Source organism: Ambystoma mexicanum, chromosome 4q (genome assembly GCF_040938575.1).
Source record: "Ambystoma mexicanum isolate Mex_15411 chromosome 4q, UKY_AmexF1_1, whole genome shotgun sequence".
NCBI lineage: Eukaryota > Metazoa > Chordata > Amphibia > Caudata > Ambystomatidae > Ambystoma > Ambystoma mexicanum.
This window is the reverse complement of record NC_090928.1, coordinates 57,908,927-57,926,876: the sequence shown is the minus strand read 5'-3', so window position 1 is coordinate 57,926,876 and position 17,950 is coordinate 57,908,927.

Here is a 17,950-nt window from a genome sequence, read left to right as displayed (position 1 = left end):
AGCGCAAACTTCTCAGATAACCCATAATTACACGGACAACTAAATAACTAAAAGTCTACAAACAAGACAGGGTTTGCATTAAGCTATGCAACCTCAATAATTGATGCATCTTGATTTACTAGATTGGAAAATCAGAAAAGTAGTGCCAAAGACTGGAGAGTGATCACAATGTTCTAACAAACCAATGGGCATCAGGGCAGGGCAAGTTAAGGACAGATGACCCCTCTCCACGGCTGTGCATTGATTTTTTACATTTGCGGAGGGAACCAGAGTTGAAGGCAGCCAAGAAGTTTACAAAAAAATAAAAACAAGTTAACCTACAAAATTAGAATACGAGGAGCATGTGTAAAAGCAGGCAGTAGAGCTTAAAGAAGGTGCCAATCTAGATATACACTTCTAAAGATAGGTGTCCCAATAAGAGAGCCCCAACCCTAGGTAACAAAGGAGCTCCTCTTTCAGGATAAAGGAATTCAGACCGGGCGGGCAGATTTCACAAGCATTCTAAAGAGGTGAACGGTAGGCTCCTGGAAGAATTGAGAGAGAATGCACCTTGAAAGGAGATTCAGGAAGAGGGAGGGGCATGACACCCTAATAAAAAGAAAAAGGAGCCGGAGTGTAAGTAAATGGGAAGAATTCACAGCAGCAGAAAAGGAAGAGAGGTGAAATAATTGTGCCGTTTGCCTCCTGCGGCCAGAATTAACTATCTGAAAAACAGATGCCAAAATCACTGAGCAATGTGGGATTACAGTCAAGGGAAGTCTACCATAAAAGTAACCAATCCAGGATGTGGGTCTAGCTACTGCACCATTAGACCAGAGCTAGCAGAGATAGAGGTTCTGAGGCCATTGATGAGTGGGTGTGAAGCAAAGCAACAGGTCCAGACATGTTACCCATCGTCTATTTTACTGGGAAACAGGGTAACACTTGCTTTTGGATGAAGATCAGAAATGATGTCCCAAGGATGGGCCGGACCACTTTTCTCCGATCTTTGAAATAATCAAGATGTTCCAATTTATAAGAAAGGACTACAAAATGATCCAAAGTCCTATCACCCAAAAAGCCATTTAAATATATAGCAGAAGATCTATCCCAAGCGAGCACAGTGTTGGCCAAGAACGGACAGAGAAACAAATACCTTTCCCCAGTTCCTGGAAATCATCCACAATTGATCAGGTTTTTATCTTGTTCGCAGTGCATGACAAATTTATTTTTTTTAAAACCTATATGTGGCTTTTCTAGATTTCGGCTAGGCTTTTGGCCCTTTGGGCAGGGACCATCTGTGGAAGAATCTTTTGGACAGAAATATCGACCAAGCACTATTGATCAACATAATACATATTTACTCCTGCAGCCGAACACAGATAAGAACAGGGCTGGACAGCTTCAATAAAGATGAACATGGGGCTACATTGACGGTCTGGTGGCTTCAGCATTTTTTGCTACTCCCAAATGACACATGGAAAACATTCACGGCGGCTTCTGAAGATGTACTGAGACTAAGTAACATTAAGGTCCCAGTTTTACATTATGCTAATGATTCAGTTTTGACTGCAACACCACCGAGTATGTCAATTCCCCACTAAAAGCAATTTAGTAATACTGTAAAGTGAATCTGGTAACCAATGACAAAAATCCCAAATAATTGAAGCTTGAGCATCCCACAAAAACCCATGTGATGAGTTATGGAATCAATGGAAACATTCTGGAAGAAGTGGCATTGCTTCCCTATTTGGGGGACTGGATTACAAATCACCAAATAAGTAGAGTCAAAGATGACGGGCAGTTGCCCTTGCCAAAGTGGAAAGTGCAGTCGGAGGCATCAAACAATTTGCCAAAAGGCTGGTAATGAATGCCCCAATATCCCTGAATAAAGCAACTGAAGCTGAAGTCGATGGAAAAGTAGCCTATGGGGTGGAAATCCGGGGTGATGATCATGGAGCAGAATAGATGGCTTACCTCAGAGTAAAATCGAGGGCTTTTTTCTGACTGCCAATAGTACACCGACAGTGGAAGTAAATCTCAAATGCAGAGAAAATCAAAATGGCAACAACCTGATGGGACAAGTCAGACTTTGGTAAACAAAAACCATGTTGCAAAACATGACCTCCATCTCCTAAGAAAATAAGGCCCATCATGCTGCTACTCCTAAGGTGGTTTTTGGCACTATTTAAGGAAAATATTTAAGGGTACTCGTCAGATTATGTTACAACTATCCATCTAAACCTTAATCTAACCCAAGGTCTGCCCCTACCAGTAATACAAAAAATTAACAAACTCAACCAGAAAGGTCTATAAGGGATTTTCTCTTTACTGACACCCACCCAAATGTGTCTCGGTTTTCTATCAGGACACATGACTGATTACACAGTTCAGAGTGTCCCTTTAGTCTTTCTCTTTTCCTGGTATTGCTTAATCCTGGCCCTACTTTCCGCGGGTGCCTGTCTGGTCATACAATTGCAGCTTCAGATTTGTTCAGTGTCTCGTCTCTGTTCCTTTGCGTCGGCCTGCAGTTACCGAGTCCTTAACTACGGTGTCTCTCACCATGTCTTGGGGGTTCTCTTCCTTCTCCCTGTTTGGGATGAAAGTTGTCCATACCTTGACTAGGGATCTGCTTCTTGCACTCAGCTTCTGCGTTCGACCTCTCACACCTAGTCTTGGGGCCTCCTGCTGCTCAGCATGCCATAGGGTTTCTTCTCTCACCTTGCCTGGAGATCTATATCCTTTTGTCCCATCTTGGGGTACTTTGCGACTATCCTCTTCTTAGGCTCTCAGGATTCTGATTGTTCCTTGAGTTGTCTGCGTTCACACCCCTTCTTGGGGTATCTGCTATCTCGCACCTTCTTGGATTGGCCTGTCCCTTGGCCAGTCTTGGTCTACCAGGTGTCTCACCCCATTTTACACTATCTTATATCTCACCCAGTCTTGGGCCATCACTGGGCCTTGCCAACCTCCCTGTTCCCGGATCCCACTGCATACCTTCTGCTTTACGGTGGCGTTTGTGGGAGAGGGTGTCTTCCTGCTGCTGTGAATGCACGTCTCCAGTATCCCCCTCATTGGTTTCTCCTATCGGTACACTATAGGACTTCAGCGTCTGCTCCGGAAGGTACCAGTCGTGCCTCTTTTCCTGATTGGTGGGCCCAAGCTCTTCTGGCTCAAAGCCCTAGTGCAGGCAGCAGCGTTGAGCAGGCTTTTTCACTTGTCCGCTCTCCACGCTGTCTGCATGGTGCTGTTTACTGGCTCCGCCTCGAAGGGGGCGTTCACCTCCTCTGCGTTACTTTGCAAGTCTACATCTCTCTCGCTTGCTTCCCTTTTGTGTCAGTTTCACAGGATCTTTATGGTGCTCCATGCAGTACGATGGGGCAACCCACTGGTTCTGCAATTCATGCAAGGATGGCGACAATGAAGGGTCAGAAACCACACCAGCCATTTTTTAAAGGGTTTTGTACATTATTGCCCTTCTTCACCCGAATAGCCATCAAACAAATGGGATTCTGTATGCGAGGGAGGATGAGTAAAAACACTTTTTAGGGATTTCTTGTCCTCTAAGGGGGAGTCACACCCCAGTGATATCCTGCTTGCCGTGTCCCATAGGGGGTAAGTGTAGCAGGCTCACCTACCCAGTCCGAAAGGGGGTGGCTACCTCATGGGGAAAATGGATGCCAAAATCAGAGTGCTGCAGGATGAGTGCAGTCTGTGTAGCGGTGTAAGGGAGGCATGGTATCACAAGTGTGACACTGACACAAGAGGTACACGTTTCAAAACCTTTATTCAATTTTCAGAGTTTGGACAAACTCCTGCTTTGCTCTATATTTTTGATGGTAGACACTATTCCCATCATAGCTACAGAAAACTATTGGGGACGAGCCCCCAGGAATGCCAGAGGGACAATGGAAGTTCGCGGACTTGGAGGGCCCCAACACCCTCCCCCAGGACAGACGGAGGACTCAGTCAACAGCAAGTTCAAACTGTGGTTTATTACAGACAAAACCAACAGGGATCAGCACAGGAAGAGAGAATATTAATGCACATCTTGCTCTTCCTCGACTCGCAGGCCAATTTTACTCCCAGATGGCATCAGCACTTCATCACAACTTGGGCCCCGTTCCAGAAAACCTATTCGGCCAAGTTATTGGGTATTGAGTATTTTATTACCTATATAGGACATTCTAGATGTTATTCTACACGCCCTCCCATGTCAGTGAATTGGGGATGGATCAGGCCAGCCACCTAACTATAACATTGTTGCAGTGTGGTGAACTTAGCATTGGTTCTTGCCCAATGCTGCCCACCCCTAGGGTACTAAACTGTGATTGGCTAGAGCTGATGTCCCCAGGCCTGGGAATTGCAAAGGTTCTCAGCTCACTGTGTACCTCTTCAAGGTGATTAGAATGATAATGTGCCAGTATTGTAACTTGTGTGTACAACCTTTGCCTTATGAGAGTGCTCTCCTGACCGGTTTTAAATACTGTTGCATACTGTTGAATACTTGTTGCAGTCCGTTTCTGGATGCCTGGGACTAGCTCTCCTTTCCCACCGCCGATCGCGGTCCATTGTCGGCTTCGGCCGTGGCACGTGTTCAGAGACCATGAAATTGAGCTGTGCAGCTCTGAATTATGAGGATTTATTAATATTTTCGGCAGCTGATCCCTTTGTCATCTGGGGATTGGAATGTCATCCGTATCTCTTGACCTTGGCTGCGGGTCCTTTTTCACACGTCTTGCTCTCTGTCCAGCCTGAATCAGCTCAGCTTGTCTCTTGCTCAGAGGCCTGAGGCCTGCTGTAATTTTCCTAAACCTTGTAATGCAGTTTCTACAGTGTCCATGCTGTTCTACATTTCTATAGGTTAGCCACACTTGGCTCTGTCAGGTAACAAAAAGGTGCTCCTGCAGTTCCATAGGGTTAGTTGCGTGGAAGCATCTGCAAGCTTTGTCCAGGATCTCTTGCACCTCGCGGTTTCTGCTTTGCTGCATTTGGCTGATGGCAAAAATAATAAAAGCAATGACAGTATGTATATGTATCTGTCCTCTATCGAACTGTACGCTCTTGTTTTTCATGTACACTAGTAAGTGTTTGTATCCCGGAGTGCGGATTGCACATGTGCTTCATGTCTAACGTTCCTATGTAATGGTATCTCCAACGATGTCAGCAACTTGGCTTTTTGGTGTTTTAGTCCAAGCTGTCCATACAGGTGTGTCTGATCATGGCCTGTGGCTTTTCATTCGTTATTCCTCTGTGGTGCCCATAGTAGTTTGTGTGGTCATCGAATGACCAGTTCATGTAACAGCACACTCCTTCGGGGTTACACCAAACCCACTTCCCTTCATAGTACTTTGCATCGAATGGGTTGTCCAGCTTCATTGCTCCAACTGGGAACAGTTCGCATTGTGCAATTCTTTCCCTTATTTTGACCTTTCTGCCACAATCGCGTCCTTTGCTCCTCCTATATTCGCATCCATCAGGACCTGCATCCCGATAACTTCCTCCGCTGTTTTCTTGCACTTTGCCATGCAGATTTTAATCCCACACATCGATGTTGCTGCCAGCACTAGTGCTCCCATTATCACTTTTAGTCCATCTGACAGCCATGATGGCATCCATGACCATATGTATGCTATCCAGCTCTGGCCCTTTCCTGTCCACCTTGCTGCTTGTTCCATTTTGGCATGCATCTGCGCCAGTTGTGCCACTGCATCCGATAGTGTTCCATTATCTTTATAGTTGGCAGGTGTGACTGTACAACAGGAACTCCCTATCTTTGCGCAAACTCCTCCTTTCATAGCTGTGAGGAGGTCCAGAACACATGTATTCTGGAGCGCCACCAACCTTATTGCTCTGAGCTTTTACTTTATTGCGTTGAACCATTCACTGTGGAACAGTCACCATCAGATCCCAGCGGGTGATCTGTAACCACATCGCGTTTGTGTATGGCTGTACAGAAGGTATTATAGATCCAAAGAACATTTATGTTCTAATGAACAGTCTGTGTTCGGCTGGAATTTCATCTAGTGCTGTCTCTGATGCTTCTGAGAAGTCATTTCCTCCTCTTTTTACTCTGCTCAATCCTGCTGGCTTTGCTGCCTTCTCTTTCTCGGCTCTTGGTGCCATCTCAATCGATCTCTTCTTTCTTTGGTTATTGTCCATTTTCAGGAACTCGAGCTTCACGTCCTTGCGGGGCACGACTAGGGATGGCATGTTGATGTGTACCAGCGAGCAAACTCCTCCCCAGTCGGGTGGCAGCTTCTCGTATGCTTTCGATCTGCATGCCCAGTAATGATCCATCAGTACTGCTGTTCCTCCCTTCATAGCTGCATGTTGTTCAATGCTTCTGCATCCAACTTTCTCGCCAACTTCGCCATTGTTCTTGTAGCACAGTGCTGGTATCTTCAGAGGTATTATCAGAATCGAACTAGCTTCATTTTCCACCTATGTCAGTAACTTTCCACACGCCTCCCATTCCTTCAGGCACTTGTCATTTTCTTCCTGTACCTTGTTAACTGGCGACTGTGCTAGTGTCAGTGCGTTGCTTCCCACCACTCCATCCTTCCATCCATCCATCCATCTTCTGTGTACACTTGGCCATAAACTAGTATCTGTGGTCTTTCCCAGCAACCTGGCTCTCCTCCCGTCTCCTTCACTCTTGTACATGGACATGGAAGTTCCCTCAGGGTAATAGTCTTTGTTTGTCCATTGTCAGGTCCATCAGTTATGTACTGTATAGCTTCATCGAGCTTCCAATAACTGTACATCATGTCTAATGTATTTATGTAATTATCTTCATACAGGAATGTTGCTTTAGATATCCAGCTCAGCGTTGCTGTCTTACCTTGAAATCTTCCTTAGAGTTGTCACCATCGAGAGATACATTAAGCATTGTGCTCTTACTGCTGGTATTTAAGTTGCTATGAATGTTCTGGAGGCACTCATTGCATAAGGGATTAAAGAGCAGACATAACAGCTCTCCCCAGTGGTTTCCTTACCTACTTTAATAACATGTGGTACAAGCACATGACCAGACACTCTAGCAGTGTCGTGAGATACATGTCTACCCCTTCATGTCTGTGTCAACACTGCGCTTACCTCTCCTTACCTTATCAGCAGTGTTCACCTGTCCACCTGACACTGACGTTCCACCTTCTCAGTTTGGGGGAATGTTAGTAGAGGGCACAGCAGTCGCAGTAGCAACGCAAGTCATTTTTCAAAATACAAATAGAATAACACAGCTAGGAATAAGTAGGACCAACAGACCCATCACATTTTTTAATGTCTCATTCATTATCACTAACGCTGCTCGGTCCTTGCAGCTTGAAGATATAGTTGCCCACCTGAAATGCACAAAGAAACGTGTTATTTTGGTAGCATTGTAAATGCTCTTAAGGCCTGCGGACCAAATAATCGCTTATCGCGAAGGCAAACACTTCTTCCCACACTTTTCTTACTGAGGGGTCTCTGAGTGTGGCAAGGACGGGAGGATTGCCATGCTCAAGCTGTGGGTATGTTTGGGCCAAATACTCTATAAAGGCAAGATAGTACACTCCGGTGGATTGGGTTCGGAATCTGCTGGGTCTCTTCACAATATTGACACATTAGTTTGAGGAAGTATCTGGGTGAGAAACAGTCCTGGTCAGACTTTTTCAAATCAAAATGACCTATAACAAAACCTAATGCCTGCCCTATCTCTCATACAAAAAGTGTGTAAAGGAGAATATGTATGCGTAGGAAAATCAGTGTTATAACAAGGGATCAAAGTGGCTGAGTCAGCTCTCCTCACTACGTTGGACAGTACCTAGGACTCCCTGCGTTGGATTTGGGCCTCTCAAAGCTTTAACAGTTCACATAGGTCTCCCTCAGCCGGGCTCAGACCTCTCAATCAACAAGTAACTTATTCAACGCAGATCTCCCTCAGCCGGGCTCAGACCTTGCAATCGCAGCACTTGATTTCACTGATGTCGAAGACTTTCGTATGTGCGAGGCTTTTACTATAGACCTCCCCAAGACCACTTCAACTTTCTCTTCATCTCACACTTATGTTATTTGCCCCAGTGTCTCTTGGGCTTGGTAGTTCAGTACCATAAGCACAAAAGTTCAAAGAAATCTTTCTCTTTCGTATTTACCTTTTCACTTCCCCTTTTGCCGGGGTTAATCTTGACCATTAAGCATTTCAGAGTTCGTTCACTTTGCCGCTTTATAACAAAAGATTTCACATTTTGCGGAAACATTTGAGTGGGCTACTTCCTCTCGCTGTACCATTCTGCTACTCTGGATCACTGGCTTCAGAGTGATCACCCACTTAAAAGTTCATCAGTGGTTAGCTTTCTTTCGTCTCTCATCAACATGTGAGCAACCTTCACTTGGGCGATATGAAAGGCCGGTTTGTGTCAAGGAAAGATTGAAACTGCAACAGCATGTCTTTGACTAACTCACCGGGTGTGTGAGTTCCTTTCTCGTCTCTGTGGCTTTGATTCACAAGTCAAGGTTAATACCACAGGCTTGGCCTCAACTCCCATACTCTGTCATTCACCCAGGAGGGTCGCTGGCATCCCTGAAACACAATGCAGGTTTCTTCTGGTCTGCGATTAGGCTTTCTCTGCATCTCCTTCACGGTTTCCCAGAAGCAACGACCTTCTGCAGGGACCTTCAGGGATTCCCTATCTTTTGCTCTAGTCCCAAGATCAGTCATCCTGCTCCAGTGGGTTAGCCTTTGCCCCGGAAGATCTGCTCCTTCTCGTGTTCCACCTTGCTCCGAGTGCGTCTTTATGTTCCACCTTTTATCCATGTGGGGAGAGCTAATGGGTATCAGATGTTATGTTATGTTACTTTGCATTTATATAGCGCCTTATGTACCATTGGTATGGTCTCAAGGTGCTGGTAGGTTGAACGCCATCGGGAACTGAAGTTCAAGTCAGTAGAGAGAGTCAAAGGTGCGTGTGAGCACCGGATATGTGTGCAGCTGGTGTGGCATTCGTGTAATAGCTGCTTCATAGCGGTAGGTGTGGTGGTTGAGAGATTAAGAGTATGTGTTCGTTCTGGCAGGTTTTATCCAGATTGGTTCCAGCTGCGTTAGGCCTGAGGAGAATGCCTGGCTGGAGGGTGTGTAACCAGCAGTGTTTAGTTAGAGTGATGTGGAGTATGAGGCAGATGTTGGTATGAGAACAGCTATACCGAATGGTGTCCTAGTATCTCTGTGTTCTAGTTGAATGGTGGTGTATAGAAGAGTATGTGTGGTGATGTGATAGGATTGTTTACATGCTCTTTCAGACGTTCTATGCACTCCAAACCATTCCATGTATGTCGCGCAAATCTATGTGCTCCAATCTGTTCCATGCAGTCCAATCAGTTTCATGCACTCCAGTCCGCTCCACGCACTCTGATCTGTTCCACGCACTTCCGTGCCTTATATATATTTTCCGTACCTTTCACATAATACACTAGTACCTTCCACATACTTCATCTGTTCCATCCACGTAAGTCTCCGTTCCATTCACATACATCACTCGTTCTATCCACATATATTGCCCATTCCATCCACATACTTCACCTGTTCCATCCGCTCCGCACACTCATCCGATCCGCGCACTCTTCCGCTCTGCACACCCATCCGCTCTACGCAGTCATCTGCTCTATGCACTCATCTGCTCTTACGGATTCATCTTTTCTACACAGTGGTCTGCTCTACCCACTCATCCGTTCAACACATTTGTCCGCTCTACACACTCGTCTGCTCTAAGCACACTTCCGCTCTGCGCACTCGCCCGCTCTACACACCTGACCGCTCAATGCACTCATTCGCTCTACTCACACCTCTGCTCTAGGCACCCATCTCTGCTTTATGCATCCATCCGCTCTACGCACCCATCCACTCGGTCCACGCACTCTTCCGGTCCACGCTCTCATCCGCTCTATGCACTCGTCCTTTCCACGCATCTATCTGCTTTATGCACTCATCTGCTCTACACAGTCTTTCACTCTATACACTCATCCGCTCTATACACTCATCTGCTCTATACACTCCTGCGCTCTACGCACTCCTCTGCTCTTATGCACTCGTCCGCTCTACACACGCATCTGCTCTAACAGTCATCCGCCCTCCACACTCATCCGTTCTACACACTCGTCCGCTCTATGCATTCATCCGCTCTAAGCACCCATTCCGTTCTACGCATTCGTCCACTCTATACACTCATCCGTTTTAGACACCCATCCACTCTACACACTCATCCGCACTACACACTCATCCGCTCAGTGAATGCATCCGTTCCACGCGCTTCATCCATTCTACCGATTTGATCTGCTGTACTCACTTTGTTCATTCTTCATGCAATATTGGTTCGGGCCATGTCACTTGGCACACGTACTGGATCCGTTCCGTGCTATCTGTTTCATGCACTACACCCGTCTCATGTACTTGAATCGTCTATTTTGTACTTTCCATTTATGACATGCACTCACACATTCAATGCCATCTGTGAGCTCATCAGTCTCCTGTATTCATCTTTCCATCCTCTTCTCTTTATTCATTTCGTCCATTTTGCTCATTGCAATCATTACATCCATTTCGTTAATTTAGACCGCTTTACTGTTTTCGTACGATTTATTCTTTTTATCCACTTCATTGCTTTGATCTACTTTACACATTCTATTCTACTTGTCCTTTTAGTTTACATTAGCGGTTATTAGTTGTGGATTTCTCGCTTGGATCTTGATGTATTGTAATTTGTCTTATTGTTTATTCAAGATCTAGTAGTTTGTTGAGTTGGTGTTGTTGAGGTGCTGTTATTCAGTTTGAGTTAGAGTACGGGTTGGTTTTAGGGGAAGAGCCAAGTTTTCAGTAATTTGCGGAAAGACATTAGATCTTCAGTTCATGTGTGTGATTAAAGTGAAGTGCCTGACATTGCCTGACCCGATTAGCGGGACATTCCCATTGAGATATGTAGGGGTTAGTCTCTTTACTCTCAGTCACCCTCTTCCTCGACCCATTGTTTGTGCAAAAAGGGGGTTGGGGGGCTCTTCCTCGGCCCAGTGTTTATGCAAAAAGGGGGGTGAGGGGAGTTGGGACATTGGAGAATCCTATAAAATAGGATCCACATGGGTACGGGAAATGGGGAATACCACGTTTCACCATTGGTTGCCTCATCCTCACTCCCAGAAGACCGCTCACCTAGGTGATCCTCCCGCACTGGCCGACACCCATGATCTGGATCCAAAGGCGATGGCCGTGCCCTGGCTACCCGAGAGAGAGATCCTGGGGACTAGTAGGTGAGACACCCTTTGGTTTCTCACAAGCACACACATGTCCCCAACTGCATCCTCTGCGGTATGTGCCCAGAGCCTTTCAAACACAGGATGAGTACATTCTGGGGACAAACAGCAGCAGTTGCAGTGGGGAAGTGGGTGTGCTCCCCAGTGACTTTCAAAAGCACCTTTCCTGCTGCAGCACAGCGAAAGCAGAGTACTGCATGGCGAGTGCAGTGTGGACAGTCCAAGACAGGATGAGCAGGAGATCAATTATGCTGCACTCAAGAAATTACCCTGGGTAAGACTCGTTTTGGCTGCTGGCCTACTTGTGTTTTTAACCTACATGTTAACTAGTTGCTACAAACGACTGCAGAAAACACCCAAAACTTAAAAATCCTACTGAATAATGACAAATTACAAGCTGCGAAGCAAATCAGCGCTTAAGAGCCACTTTGTTGAGCCTTATAAAGAGCAACATGTAAAGCCCAATACGAATTGCCCCAAAGGAAACTCAAACTCACTGGAGAAGGCGACCATAGGGAAGGCTATTCGAGGAAGGGATGCAGTGATTCCTGCGAGAACCCGCCCAATGCTCCAAGGTAAAATAACGAGCTTCTTGACAAAGAGGCATAAGCACATTCTAACACCTTTGCCCCAGAGACTACTGCTATAAAGTCAAATAAGCAATGTCCACTGAATGTCAATGGCATTTCTGACTATGATACTTGAGAATATTAAAACCTCGCCTCAAATGAACGATCTAGGATGGCAAGGGCATCAAGGCATGAATTTTGATATAGTGGTAGCAGTGGATAGCCGGCACTATTCCAATCTAACAGTTCTCAGCCATTTGCAGCCTCAGTGTACTCACATGAGCCTCCTTATTCTCCACAAACTGATAGACCCCGCGAGCCAGGCCATCACAAGCCCATTCTTCATTCATAGCACTGAATGTTTGTATTAAATTAGCTTGTAAAATGAAAATATTTATGTGGTATTTAAAACACAAAAGGCGACTATGCAACTAATTAACCTGAAGATCACATTCCTGGAAGGATACATGTCTGTGGGAAAACAGCAGCAATTTATGCAATACAGGTCCCTGGAGAACACATACGCTCATCCATACAATAGGGGTGTTCCATGCACTGTTCTGTGTGTACACAAGGACCATCGGTTGTTGCCCGGCTCATTCATTGCAAAAGATCATCATAACATGTGCAAATAGAGGCAATAACTGAGCCTTTAAGCAGTTCATAATCTTGTGCCCAAAAACAGTGTGGAAAGCCCCCACAAAAAAACAATATAAAAATCTGTCTCCTAGTAACAATCGAGGCTCCAGGAAATGTTTAAGGAAATTGAGAGCATCACTCTGGAGACCACTACAAAGGAAAAAACAACCCTTGTCTCCAGCTCTGAAAGATGCCCGGTCATAATGACAAAATTAATGCTTTGGAGTCTCAATTGGGGAAAAAGCGACTCCACCCACTTCTCCTTACTGTGAAGTCGAGAAAGGGGTCCGTTAAGCATTACATGTGCCCTTTAAATGATGAAGAGTCCGTTATTCATAACTTGTCGCTGTTCTGTACATGCTCAGATGTTATAGAGGGATCACACCTCAAGCTTCAGAGAAGTCTTTGGAGGAGAAGGAAGCACTCACTGTGCCCTGTGACCTCAATTCACCACCTTTCAGAACATTGTTGGTGGCTCTCACTTGATGAATTATACACATTTCGTTGAGTTGTCTTTTCCGCCAGTGTAGTTAGCAATCCAATTCTCTATATGAGGGGGAACCATGGTAATCTAGTATGTATGGAACAAATATTTGGAGCCGAACACAGGATTACTTTAAATAGACAGAATATTCGGAGTCTATTATCGGAGATACCATGACTGGGAATGATGACCTCAAAGGATTTACTTCAAGTAGAATTTACTTCAGACTTTAGCTGCCATTAAGTTGGATGCAAATTGTATGACCACTCTATCATTTTGAATCTTTTAGATGAAGTATCTTCACTGCTGTTCTGGGGATATGAGGTATATGCCCTGGGTAGTGGCAAAAGAAATTGCACATACCATAACAAACACAGGTCTCACTTTCCGGAGAACAAGTACAATGAGAAAAATCTGGCCAAAACAACATGTACAAAAGGGACAGTATCTGTGAAGGAATCTGATCTATCATCTTACAAGTGCGAGGTGGAAAGAGAATATGCTTTGTCTGTCTCTCAGCTTGGCAGTATTTCCATGCTTGCTGTAAGGAAGGCATGGTTATCAGAAGTACGACAGACACAAGGAGTATAATCCATTGGTGCATATTGAACAGTATATGGGTGATACAAATGCCTAATCTAAACCTAAATCTAAGATGGGAGCAAGATATGACCATCAAAGTAAAGAAAACGCTGTCCTAGTTGTGTCCTGTCCAAACAAAAATGGCCTATACTAATAAACCTATTGCCAAATCCTTACTCAATATAACAAAAGGGTGTGGGACAATGATATGTATAACAAAAGAATATAATGCAAACAAATGTCCAAAGGGATTTTGTCAGTTCAGGACTGCTGACCTAATAAACTCCCTTCCCCACGTTGCTTCACGGGACAAGGAGGAACAGTGGCATGACTGTGAGCACCCCTTGAGTCTATAGGGATCAGGAAGCAATTTCTAACGAAAAGGCAGGATCCCTCGAATCAATGTCTTTTGTTTGGCAGCACAAGACTTTTCCCAAGCTCCCACCATGCAGGATAACCCCTCTTCATCGGCTTTCTGGTGATATCCCTTCGTTCGGTTCACCTTTGTCTTTACACCACTGTTCTGTCACTTTATCAAAATGCTGGATTCACTTCCCCTTGCTTTCACTTCGCATCCCTCCGTTGGGTTCACTGTAGCCTCCAAATCACAGTTCAATTAACTTTACCATTTCTATTAGCTTATACCATTCAGGAACTCGTAATGTATTTTTTAAACAAATATTTGGTTCACTTTGACCGGTTCACTCAGGTCCCCCTGCTCCGGGTTTAGACCTTCATCTGTAGGCAGTTCTGGCTTCCCTTGATCAGGCGTGAGCCTTCAAACCACCAGCATCACATGTGTTACTTTGTATCGAACTGGCAAGTACATCAAAGTGAAAGTGTGAAAGATTGCAGAGACTTCCGATAGGTGATCGCGACTCGCTGGGCAACTCCATTATACTGCAGAAAGGGTTCACCGGTAGAGAAGGCGAGAAGCGTGGTGTGAGAGATGGGCCGAGGAGATGCCATGAACCACAAGAAGGTCCCTGGTCATCCAGCAGCCAAGAGAAGCAGCACCATCCTTACCAGAGCCAGAGAGAATCCAGCGTGCAGGAGCGGAGACGCAAGGGAGCCTGGGGAGACGTCTGAGCCACGCAGAGTGGAGAACCAGCGCGAAAGTATACTGCGTGAGCGCGAGGAAGTGTAGCAGACTCACCGTTATTGTGCAGCATTTTCAAAGCAGAGTAGGGACCCTCATGGCATTTTGACGACCCAGCTGAAGAGAATTGGAATGTTGGGAAGTTACAAAAGTGAAACGGCAGAAGATTTTAGAACATTGGAATTGTGGAAAGCAAAGTAAAAGTGAGCATAGTTGATCAAGTAGATATTTTATTTATTTTGCATTTATAAAGCGCTCACACAGCCCGCGGACGTTGAGGTGCTGTTACAGGAAGAGTTTATTTTTTTAGTTGCATAATTGTTTTTGTCTTAGTTGCGTATTTATAATGCTCTTAAATACCCAGAGGTTTCTTAGCTCGGACCCGGGATCAAACCTGTGTTGCTTCGTGTCGTCTTGCTTCCAAGGCGAACACGTTGCAGCTGAGCTATACCCCCAGGACATATACCAAGGCAATGGTATATGCTATTTAAACATTAAAAAGGAACCGTATGGCATTCTGCAATTGCATAGTGAAGTCCTGGCAGGAGAGCACACCAGGCATTTGAGAGTGCAAGAGAGGTCCTGGCAGGGAAGTATACCAGGCAAATTGTAAAACCACAAGCATTATTAAGCAGAACCATGTTTGTGGAACCTTTTGTTGCAAGTGAACTTACAAGACTGAACTGTGTTTATCTAAACAGGATCGTTGTGTTCCAAGGAACGCATAAAGAACGGTCAGTCCTCGAGACATTTGTGATGACTGTGAAGAATCCATGGGAAGGGAAGCACCCTCTGGAATTAAGGTATTTTCCATTCTGCAGAACTTTTACATTAAAGCCATTCTACTTTTATTTGAGAACACCTTTTAGCAAATACCAGGTGTTAAGACGGATTTCCGAACTCTGTCCTGGAGGGGCAGAGGTTCAGAAGGCCAGCCTAGTTTCTTGGAACAGGGTAACCTCTGGACAAGCCAGACCAATCAGGGTAGCGATCGCGGCGGTCAAGACTAGGTCTCACGAGGGGTGAGGGCGACTGAAAGCCCGCAATGAGCACACAAAGCAAGGACACTTACAAATTACTCCAAGCAGGTGTTATATTAAAAATATATACACGTTTATTACAAGGCCTTTGTAACATTGACCGTGGCGAGAAATCACAATAAAACTCAAGTAAACCAACACATACCAAACCAATACAATATATATACAAATACAAACGAGTCTACGAGTTAGACGCACAAAATGTGTAGACCACCTAGCAATGGGCTACTGCTGGAGGGCGACCAGTTCCTAGCGATGCTACTCACCGGTCCCCGATGCAGGCAGACCCAGGCTTCTCCGCGTCAGTTTCAGTGCTGGCAGGTTCAGATACGAGCAGGGGACGTCTCGGCGTCGTGTAGATTCCACAGCAGCAGAAGTTAGAGTTGAGGATGTCCCAAGCACAGTGAACCCGCACAGTTTGTTACCACAGCAGGGCAACGGAGTGGCCGTGTGTATTTCAGCCCAATGTACACTACTCACTTCAGACCTGGGAATGCCAAGTGTACGAATCGTGTGAGAGTGACAAGGACTCGTAATACAACACAACCTGACGGCGGTTACAGAGCAAGACTCCTGGGTAGGCTGGTCAGTCTGCTGGATGGCCCAGAGACACTTCCGAAGGCTTACGTGCAGGAGATGGTGAAAATGCCGAGAATAGTTGTTCCCACTATTCCAAGGGTCGAAGTACCAATACAGGCCTTCTCGTTCGATCCGAGGTAGAAAGGGTTTCACAAAGCGACAGCAGTGCAGAGGAGCAGTCCTTCAGCGGGTCACCAGCGATTCCTCGGTTCAGCCTCGTGGTTGCAGGATACTTGGCTCCTGTATTCCTTTGTTCGCGAGAACTCAGGAGATCGACCTGGTAGTGGCGTTTCCAGCCCCCTCTTATCCACGGTTCCCTTCGCGCCAAAACGGAGGGGACCCAATGGGAGATCCGCTCATAAAACACTCACACCATCTGTGGACCTTATAACGGACCACGGGGGTCCCAGGCATTCACACCACCCTAGACTCTCTGGCGCCCAGGATGTGTATTGGGACCAGACATCCCAGCCCCCATCCTGGAGGCACACACCAGAACTGTAAAAGCCTGCGAAAGCATCTGTGTTTCGCAGGAAAGTACATGCCCAAATAAGGAAGGCCCCGGGTCGGCTCGACCTGGGGGAGGTCAAGGGGGCAAAACGGTCAGCGGACAGGACAAAGAGCCTCGTGGTCTGGTCATTTTGGGAGCCAGGCCACCATTTTGGGCTAAGCGCAAGAAACGCGCTTAAAACGCCAAAAGGGACTCAAAAACACAAGAAACGATCGCTGCCACCAATCACGTCCGTGATTCACTTGCACCGTTCATTTACAATCCAAAGAGTATCTAGGGCCTGTAGAAGACTAGAGACCCAAGACAGCAGTAATTTAGCTTACAGTGCCCTCTTGTGCCATGTTGCGCGAAAGCTGCAACATGATAAAGAAACTACGGAAAACAGCGTTTCCCGGTATGGACTGTCTTAAGGGCATGTCAGTTTCCCCGTAAGAATGGAGCGAAAGCCCAGAGGAGTGCGGCAGAAGGCTGCACTTCTCTGGCAAAGTCTAGATCATGGTGAAAACAACAGCAAAAAGTTTAGGGGTTGTCACATGGAAGGAAAATTACCCACAATTAAGAAATCTTTCCTAACACCAGGTTATAGACATTTCCCTTGTCACTTGTTATTTTGTTTTAGTTTGCGGGTCAGCATAGTAAGGTTTTGGGCACATGGGCAGCTTTTTGATTTATGACATCCTGACAAAGACAGATCCTTAGTTTTGGTTTCTAGGTAGGGAAACTCCTCTTTATTCAAATTAAAAGGGTTGGGAAAATGCCTCTCTGACCTATTCTAAAGGATTACGGACAAAATATGACAACTTTGTGTCCGGCTTTCATTTCTGACCCCCCCACACTGGTCACATAGCCGTTTCGCAAAAAAACACCAGACTTGCCTCAGCACCTTTGCCATTAGAATACAGCGACTACCTACAACAAATGTGGTCTCCTGCGCTAGCGCTCTGTCGTGACCTCTCTCAGCACCTGCCAATGTGCCTGACCTCTTGGGTTGCTTACTGGAGCCTAGCCAGCCCTCCTAAATCCAAATCTTGGCCAAATGCACACACGCATCTTAGGCCTCCTCTTTAGAACTTTCCCATACCTGGACTTGGGTCACCACGGTGCTCCTACGACAAAGCGTGTTGAGGCCATACAAATGGGAAAAGGCGCTATATAAATGACTACTACAATAAAAGTGGCACGAACAAGATG